This window comes from Impatiens glandulifera, chromosome 1 (assembly GCF_907164915.1).
Source record: "Impatiens glandulifera chromosome 1, dImpGla2.1, whole genome shotgun sequence".
NCBI lineage: Eukaryota > Viridiplantae > Streptophyta > Magnoliopsida > Ericales > Balsaminaceae > Impatiens > Impatiens glandulifera.
Genome location: NC_061862.1, coordinates 44,810,826 through 44,821,417, shown reverse-complemented (window position 1 = coordinate 44,821,417; position 10,592 = coordinate 44,810,826).

The window sequence follows — 10,592 nt, the reverse complement described above, 5'->3', positions numbered from 1 at the left end:
TACATATTTATTACCACATGTGCATAATGTTATTCTGACCAATTATTTATCTTCCTTTGGGCCGATTAAATAACCGCATGAAATACATACACACTACCTTCTTAATTTATAAAACATATTAACCTACACAAGAGAGCCTACTTTGGTGGTAGGATGTTGCTTCAATTAATTGATTTAATAAATTAATAACTTATGTACATACTTTAAGTGTGTAACTCGACCAATTATTAAACTTCCTTTTGTCCGATTAATAATCGCATAGTTACAAACACAACCGTCTTAATCTTATAAAACAAATATGTTCTATAAATTAATAATTTGTACATTATTTAAATTTGCAATCCGGCCAATTATTAACCTTCCTTTGGGCCGATTAACAACCGCATAATTACAAATTTAAGTGGGCCTAAAATTGTACCAAATTTTGAATGTGTTATTAATACCGAAAATCCGAATGTTGTTTTATGTATCAAAATTGCATAAATTCCATATGTGTTACACAAAACAAATAATTGTGATTTACTAATCACTCAATTATTTCTTAATATCAATCAACACAATATATACATAAAGACCAAAATATGTATATATATTCGAATGTGTAATATAACATGATTGATTATTCATCCAAATATAATAACAATAATAAATAATTAAATAATCAATTACACAAATTACCTAAAATTCTAAATTTATCAATCATTAGGTTAATTGATTTCCTTAATTCTTGATAAATAACTTATTGATATTTATTTATTCTTTAATTGTAAATTATTATTAATAATAAAATAATAATAATTCTTTATTTTCTTTCTCTTTATTCTTGATTTTTTCTTAATTTCTGAATATATTCGTATAAATAATCAATACATTAATTAACTCATAAATTAATTGTATGTATTCATCCGTTTTTTTTATATACTAATTCATTAAATATATTACAAAATTTAATGTAATCAATATTTATAAAATATTATAAATATGTGAAGTAAACATGTATATTTTTCTTTAATTCTCATAATGTATATACACATACATCATAAGTTTATATATTAAATTTCATAATTCTTAATTTTAATTTTCATAAAATATTTTAACTTCATTCTTAATTATATATTAATGTATTAATATATTAACCCTTAAGTATAAATATTATTTAATCATTAATTAATTAAAATAATTATTATCAATGTTTTAATTCCTTAAATTAATTATAATAATTAATTATTATTATAATTAATAAATTCCTTAAATTCCTTACATAATTACATAATAAATTATTATTCTAAAATTCAAAATTCCTTAATTAATTCAGTTAAAATTCTTTATAATTATTATTAAATTCATATACAATTCAATTCTGAATATATATCAAAATATATATATAACTGAAATATATATAATATATTAATTAATATCTCATTAATTATCTAATTAATAATAAATAGATATTAATTTGACCAATTCTTTAAAAAAAAAATTCAAACTTACTTAAATTCAGATTATTAATTTGAATTATTATTTTCAAATTAATAATTAAATCCAATTCTTGAAATAAAACTTTTTCATCTTCTCTATTCTTTATGATTCTAAAACCGTTTATTCCTCATGATTTCTAAAAAATCGTTTGTTTATAATTCAGTAAATAAATGTCTATTCATATTCTTTAATTAATAACAATTATATAACCTCAAATCAAATATATATATATATATATATATATATATAATATAATAGAATTAACTTATTCTTAATTATCTCACATTTTGTTTTATACATAATATTTAGTCTTATTTGACCCTGTAAATGAGAAACAAAAATAAAACAAAATTAAACCTGTTCAACTTCCTTATCCTTAAAATAAATCTTGTTAACCAAATTCAACAAATCAAGATACCACTTGTTAGAATCTTTAGTCTAGATCTTTAATCCTTAAATCTATATTCTTAATACTCTATGTCAATAAATCAAGATAAACATATGTTGCGGAAACGTATCTGGATCTTGAATGAAGAACGGTTCATTAAGCCGTTCTTCGTTATTCTCTTCTTCTTGATATTGGATCTGGACCTGAATCTGAATGTGGATCTTCTCGTTCTGGATCTGGACCGGAATGTTTGATGTGGGTGGGGTTTAAGTCTTCCAACCCTATATCGATAGCCCTCTTTAATATTCTTGAGAGATGAATAATCAACCTTATTGTTCGATGAGAGAAACAAATAGCTATTTATATGGGTTGGGACCTAGCCCTAATATACCCATTTATTATTCGGCCCATCAACTAAATAATAAATGGTATTTCTGCTTCTACACAACTATATCCCCACAAGCCCCATAATCTTTATACTTTAATAGATCATTTTAATTGGCTTTAATCTTTATTTATGATAACAACTAATATACAATTATTAAATAATATATGTACCCAAATATGGAAATAATTCCAATAATATATATACTAATTATATCTATAAAAAAAAACTCTTTACAGGATGGATATAATCGTTTATTTCAATACAAAAATGAAGAATGGATATTCTCAATTGCTTAAAATTAAAATAAACAAGATTATCAATGCAAAATGTGTAACTATTTTTTTATAAAATTATGTAAAGTTCCACAAGTGATAACAATATTTTTTGGTTAAAATATTGTACTAATTTTTAATACCCCAAATATAAATTTAATGAAATTTCTCAATTTAGTAGGTGTTTAATTAAATAATAACATGCAATATATTTATATGTATATAATATTATTGCAAAATTTCAAATAAACACATATAAATATATTATTATAAATAAATAAATTTAAAACAACCAATAATGATTTACATATAAGTTATAGAATAATAGAGAAAGTTTGGCATGTCTCTCAAATACTTTAGTTAGATTTGACCAAAGATAAAAAAAAAAAAAATTAAGAAAAGTTGTTCATGTAAATATGAAAAATAAAGTCTAATTTAATCAAAACAAAGAAGCATTACAAAACTGAAAAAGAAAATTTTATAACCCGATATAAAGCAAAAATAAAACCGAAAAACACAAAACAAAACACATACACCATCAACAAAATCTGAGGTCCTCTAAACGAGAAATAAATTATCAAACAAAGCATAAAATATATTGTTACAACCGTTCACGAGAATAGCATTGTAAATCTATCCGATGGGACAACAAGAGTTGTTAAACATTTTGTGAGTACACTTTCACCCTATGATCAACATAAATAATAGCTCATTGTTTTCTCAACCTAGTTAGGTTTGCACCACCATCTAGGCTTCCCAACACCACCAGGAGTCTCAACCCTTCTTTTTCATGTATCATGTTAAAGCCTAGAGCCAAAGAAGCGAGAATGCGACGTGAATATAATCGTTGGAATTCAAGAAATGCAGATTAAGTTTTAAGGAAGGCAGGTTGGGATTATAAAGCATAGTAAGAATAGTCAAAGAGAAAGCTCACAATAAAATTGGAATTTTAAAATTGTAGGTTTTGTATAGTTTTGTTGTTTGATACTGTAATTTTTGTTTGTTTGTATTCAATCAGATACTCTATAGTCGTTGTTTATCATCATGTAATCAAAGTTAGAGATTGTCTAGCTTTGATTTTGACCATTTCTTCCACTTTTGGATTTTTTAATGAAATGACTCTAAGTTGTTTCTCCTCTAGTTCAAACAATGTCTCAAGCAAGGTTCGAAATAAATTTTCCTTCACTTTCAATCTTTCATTCCCGAGAGTCCCTTCAATCATGGAATTGCATATTCTAATAAAGTCAAGGATCCTTTTAGTTTCTACCATTCTCCTTAGAAGGATGTTTCATTCTCCATCTCTAACCTCGCGTATTGTAAATGCATGATCTCTTCTTATTCGAGTGAGTCCAAATTCCTTTTTAAGAACAATCAATTAATTTTCAAACAATACATCATAGAGTTTCCCTTACATAACCAATTTGTAAGTCAATTTAGTTTTCCAATTTTCTTAAACTACCAAGTTTACCTAAAATTAAAATTAGTTAAGGCTTACAATGTAATTCTTTTAAGAGTTAAATAATTCAAATTTATTCTCTTTCTAATTATTTTAACAACTAAGAAAAATATGGAAGAGTGTGACTTTGATACCATAATTGGTGCTCAAACAAATGGAAGAATTGAATGGTTCAAAATTAAGATATTTATATATAATCCTACATTAACATTAACCCACTATTTATAGGCAGCCAACCCTAGAAATTCTAAGTCAATATTATTATTAATATTTCTATAGATACGGCGGAAAAATTTTCAGAGTATTTTTTGCTAGTAAAGAAATATTATTTTGATTTTAACTTTTTAATTTATTTTTGTTATAAATTTTAATTCAATATTAAATTAAATAATATTTTTTTACATTAAAACTAAATTATAATTACAAATTCAATTTCATAAATTTACATATTTGAATAAATAATATTTTTGTTTGAATATATAAATATAAATTCACCTTATTTATGTAAAGAAGTATAAATTCAAAAAAATAAAATAATTTATATACTTGTAGAATTTTTAATCAAAAATTTAAGATAATAATTGTTTAACTGGTTTAAGGGTTTATTAAATGGTTAGACTATTTTAAATTAGTAAAATTTTAAGAATTTTAATAATTTTAATAATTAAATAGATATGTTAACTATATTGACCCTTAATTTAATTTTCATAAATTGTATGTTTTTTTACATTAAATTTAAATCTATGTTAACGATTTTTTTTCTCGTATAATTGTAATAAGAAAAATATAAAAATTCCTTTCATATAATTATACTAAGAAAATTATGAAAAAAGTGTCTTTGATTCCAGAATTGATGATGCTCTAACATTAATTATTTTTTCAACAAATGAGATGGTCATGGTCACGTTATTCCTTCTAAAATTTCTTCTTCCCCAATTATTTCTCACTATATTATATAAGCATTCAAATATAAAAATTCCAAGTTAACCGTATTTTTATTTTTTTATATACAATATTGGGAAATTAATTTCAGATTATAGATTATTTTGTGAGTAATATATATATATATATATATATATATATATATATATATATATATATATATATATATATATATTTGTTTATAATATAAAACTTCCTTAATTTTTTCTTGTTATTTATCTCAGTAAATTGTATATGAATAATATTTCATATTACTATCCTATTAGGGTGATTTATTTAAAAGGGTCAACGGAAAAAATTAAAATATTAAGGATTCTATTATCACTGAAAACATGACCTTAATAGTTCTCGATAATTAAAAAAATTTATATCTCACATAATCTACTCTATGATAATATAAGTATCACCATATATTTTGCACTCCCAAATATGGATTAGTTAAAAAACAATTAACTTAAATATATGGTACATGTACAACCTTTATGTTTATTATTTAAAAAAAAATACTTATGTTTCATTCTATTGAGAAAATAACTTATTTTCTAGTGAACTCAAGTTCATGTTAGCAGATGTTAGCAGACTTTTCAGTGAATTGAATTTACTCAACTCTTACAACTTTTTCAAAATTATTATAAGTTTTTGGAGGAATGTACTAATATTTTTTCAAAAACCCTTTACTGGATAGATAATGAATAATTAATAGATATTCTCAATTGCTTGAAAATTAAAATAAACAAGATTATCGATGCAAAATGTGTAACTTTTTTTTATAAAATTATGTAAGGTCGCAACAGCGATAAAATATTTTTTGGTTAAAATTTTGTACTAAAATTTAATATCCAAAATATAAATTTAATAAAATTTTTAATTTTGCAGGTATTTAGTTAAGTAATAACACGCAATATATTTATATGTATATAATATTATTGCAAAATTTCAAATAAACATATATATATATATATATATATATATATATATATATATATATATATATATATATATATATATATATATATATATATATATATATATATATATATTATGAATATATGTAAAATGTGTAATTTTTTTTATAAAATTATGTAAAGTCACACCAGCGATAAAATATTTTTTTGGTTGAAATTTTGTACTAAAATTTAATACCCAATATATAAATTTAATAAAATTTTCAATTTTGCAGGTATTTAATTAAGTAATAACATGCAATATATAAATATATTTATATAATATTATTGCAAAATTTCAAATAAATATATATTATTAATAAAAAAAATTAAAACAACTAATAATATATATATATATATAATATGATGCTTAATTTTTAAAGTGTCCGGATTATCGGGTCGAGAGTTGTGATTAATTTGATATATATGTGAGAGTAAATAGATACTTGAGTCGAATTGTGGGTTGACCCACCCATAAACATTTTTATCGTAATATTTTTTTTACGGTTTACATATTATTACTCGTTAAAATGCACGGGATACATGCTAGTTTATATATATAATGCTTAAAATCAACCAGCACCATATTAAATCATGTCTTATTAAAATTTAATTCAAGTCAAGTATTTTCTCTCTCATTTCTCATAATCTCTCTTTCTTAATTAAATTTTGTACTATATATAATATATATTAGGGGTGTAAATGAGCTGAGTCGCTCGCGAGCCGCTCGTGAGCTCGTGAACCGCTCGGTCAAAGCTCGATTCGAGTTCTGTCAAAATCAAATTCGAGCCGAGCTCGAGCCAACTCGTTTAAGATTCGAGCTTAGGTAAGACTCGCTTAATGGCTCGTCGAGCTTTTTCGAGCCTAATCATATAATTTTTTTTAATTATATTTTACTTTTTAATCAAAATTTGAAACACCCATAAGACTATTTATGAACTTATTATTTATGATACCAATACTAAAATTATTGGTACGTAATATGAGATTTTAAATATTTTGGTATATCAATATATATTAGAATAATATATATAAATTAAAATATATACTATATAATACTTATAAGGAAATAAATAAATTTGACATTAATTTAATTATAGAAATATAATTTTTGAAAATCAAATAAAAAAATATAATTATATTGTAATATTATTTAATATATGCAATCTCAATATATTATATTTTATAATATATAAAATTAATTTTATTTTCATTATAAAGTATTTTATTTTTCAAAATAAACTTAATGGAGTATAATATATTCTCAAGTTTATCTCAATTACAATACACGACTTACACAACCATTTTGCAAGAAGACTCAAGAGACTGCCCATTGATACTTCTTTAACAAACTTATATCTCATTTCGAACCCCTAAATCTCGCTCCGGTAGAATCCTAAATATTGTTCAGTTATTTTTTTAATATAAGAAATTAATATTTAAATTCGAGTCTTTTGAGCATTTCGAGCCGAACTCGAGCCTATGATTATATGATCGAGCCAAATTCAAGCTTAATATTAAAAGCTCGATCGAGTTCGAGCTCGAGTCGAGTCAATAAAAAATGAGTCGAGTCAAACTCGAGTCAGGGCTAGTTCGAGCTCGGCTCGTTTACACCCTAATATATATATATATATATATATATATATATATATATATATATATATATATATATATATATATATATATATATATATATATATATATATATTTACCGTATATTATCTAAAAAACTTATCTATATTAATATTAATTCAAGATATAAATACTTTTTTTAATTATAAATATACCTACCTTCATAATTTTTATATTTATGTTATTTATATATATATATATAAACAATATTTTGTTGGTTACAAATACACCTACTTAATAATTATATATATATATAAACAACAACAAAATTTCTTTTATAAATATACCTACCTTTATAATTCTTATATTTATTTTATTTATATATATATATATATATATATAAAATTATAAATTTACTTACCTTCATATATTACATATTTATTTTATTTATATATATATAAACAATTTTTTTTATTAGATATAAATGTAACTACCTTTCTAATTTTTATATTTATATATAATATTACATATTTATTTTATTTATATATATATAAAAATAATTATGTTTTGTTATGCCTAACTTTATCATTTTTATATTTATTTTATTTATATATATAAACAATATTTTTTTATTATAAAAGCATCTAATATATAAAATATATATATATATAATAGGAGAGAAATCATAATTTTTATATTTAAAAATTCACCTATTTAATATATATATATATATATATATATATATATTTGTTTTTTTGTTAAATATTTTAATACGTCAAATTAGATTCACTCCAATCAAATAAACCTGATGAATTCTATCTAAGAAATTATTTATATTAATTGAGATATACATTAAATATTAAATTTATTTCTTAAAAATAACCAATTTATATATATATATATATATATATTAAATATTAATTGTAAAATTTAACTTTAAATAAAATAAACTTAATGAATTCTCATTAAAAAAATTTATTTGTATTAGTTGAATTTATTATTAATTATTAATTTAAGAGTTTCAATTATTATAAAATTTAACTTCAAATAAAATAACTTTCAATTGAATTTAGCATTATATATATATATATATATATATATATATATATATATATATATATATATATATATATATATATATATATATATATTTATTTATATTTATATATATTTATTTATTTATTTATTTATATATTTATTTATTTATATATATATTTATTTATTTATATATATATATATATTTATTTATTTATATATATATATATTGAACGAAAAAATAGATTAGTGAAAAACTATATATATATATATATATATATGATAATAAGAATATATTATATATATTTTCTCTCATTATTAATTTTATAAATGGTAAATAATAATAATTAATTTTTCTTTCTTCATTATTTTCTCTCATAATAATTAATTATATATATATATATATATATATTATTTTTATCATTAATTTTATATAAATACATTTTATCTTTTATCTCTCATCAAATATAAATATATATATATATATATATAATATTTTATTTATGAGTATAAATAATTTATAAGTTAATATAAAATTTAACTAATTAATAATAAAATATAAAATATAAAATATATATACATACACAAAATAATAATTATTTCAAAATTTTCAAGTGATCTAATTATTAAAGAGTTCACGTTTCATGATTAAGATTAAAGTTTAAATTCCAAAACATCCAAAATTTTAAGAATGCATCATTAACTATAAATATTTCTTTTCTCACTACTTATATAAAATATATATTGTCTAATAAATAATTATATATATAATAACACTATAATATATATATATATATATATATATATATATATATAAAGTTTTTATAAATGATAAATAATAATAACTCATTTTCTTTCCAAATTATTTTCTCTCTTTAATTATATATATATATATATATATATATTAAATATAATTACCTTATATATTATATTATTTTTCATGTTAATTTTATATAAATATCTTTTATCAATAAATATATATATATATATATATAAAATAATAAAATTATCTCAACAATCATAAATAGTCTAGTGGTTTAAGTGTTCACAATTCATACTTAAAATCATATTTATAGATGATAGCATCTAAATGTGTGACGTGCATTTGAAAATGTGAGGTCACGAGATAGGTGATTTATCGAGTGTGAGTTGGAATTAGTGGTTGGTATGACGAGCATTTGAAAGTGTGAGATCACGAGATGAATATCGGGTGGTGGTTAGTGGTTGGTTTGATGTTGGATAAGAGATATGTGATCAAATTAGGATTGGTTGTTGATTTATTGAAGTGAGAGTAAAAGAGAGGTTGACTAAAAGATTGGTGAGTGGTTTGTCGAGGGATGGAAGCATATGAAAAGGTGTGAGCTACAATATTAGGGTTAGTGGGTGGTTGACGAGGGGATAAAGAGGCATTTGAAAAAAAGTATGAGTTACAAAATGTGGGTCAATTGGAGGGTTAGTAGTGAGTTTGATGAGATATAAGAGGTGTGTCATCAATTGAGGTCGACTAAGATTGGTGGGTGGTTTGTCGAGGGCATAAAAAATGCATATAAAAAATTGAGTTACAAGATGAGGGTCATTTGAGGGGTTAAGTGGGTGCAAGGTGATAAAATATTTATGTTAATATTAAGTTTAAGATTAAACATAAATTTTACAAACTAGAACAAATTTTAAATTAATTAAATTATGGATAATATTAATTTTATTTAAAATATTTATAGATAAATAATATTTTATATATATTGTTATACGTGCATTTAGATTCATGCTAGTTTACATAGTAATAATTTAATATGAAAAATTTTGGCATAACAACTTCCTTATTATTTATCATTAGGTTATTAACCTTATTAACTTTCGGAGTAGAAACTATATGAGCACTTTCGGTCCTGTCTAGTTTCAAGTTTTCCTTTTCTAGTTCACAATAAGAAATGAGCTCGTTAAGAGACCATGTCTCCTTTTGACAATTATACCTCACTTTAAACTGGTTATAGTGAGCTGGTAGCAAGAGGAGTATCAGATGTACAAGAATTTCTTCGGAAAGATCAAGCTTAAGTGCCTTTAGCCTTGAAATTATATGGGACATTTCCAAGTACTTTAAGGTAATAAGGCGTGCTAA